Here is a 760-nt window from a genome sequence, read left to right on the forward strand (position 1 = left end):
GGGGGAGGGGAGGGGTCCGGGGGAACCACTGGGATGCGGTTAGACGCGGGAATGGAGCCCGCGCTGCCGGGGAGTAGATCCTGCGCCCGAACGGCGGCGGGTGGAGGGTGTTTGCGGGGCGGGGCACGTTTCGCTGACATGCAGAAGCTCTGCAAGTCGTGTGAGCTGAGGCATGTCGTCCATTAGAACAAAAGTTTATCCTGAGATCCTTTATTTGTGCAATAAAGCAAATGCGCCCTCTGAAGGTAAACATGAGGGCCAGAAGGGAACGTGTGTCTGTGTGCGCGCGCGCGCAAACCTTAAGGCAATCATCGTTCTGGCGATGAAAGGGGTGTACGTTGTGGATGGCAGATTCAGCCAGACAGACGCTCTCGAGCTGGAGATCTGTGAATGTTATCAGCAGTCCAGACCTCCAATGCCCTCAACATGTTGAAAATCCTGTGTAGGGTTTGTCTGTGAATCGCTTATTAACCTTTTTGAATTTGCTTGTATTTAGCATGGTACAAAAGGTTAGGATTTGAAACCAAACATTCCTCCGTACAATAAAGATAATAAACCTTCTGGGCACCTGACACACAGTAGGCATTCACGATATTGCAACTCATATTGACATTTCATGCGACTTTTACCATATAAGATGTAGAATTTCAGTTAATTTTGGTCAGTCTTCATAACAGAATAACCCAAATCTTGGTCATTTTGGTTGTCTTTCTAGCTTTAACTCTGCTATTGTCTCTAATTTGAAAAAAAAAATAAATAA

This window comes from Myotis davidii, unplaced genomic scaffold, assembly GCF_000327345.1.
Source record: "Myotis davidii unplaced genomic scaffold, ASM32734v1 scaffold1073, whole genome shotgun sequence".
Lineage (NCBI taxonomy): Eukaryota > Metazoa > Chordata > Mammalia > Chiroptera > Vespertilionidae > Myotis > Myotis davidii.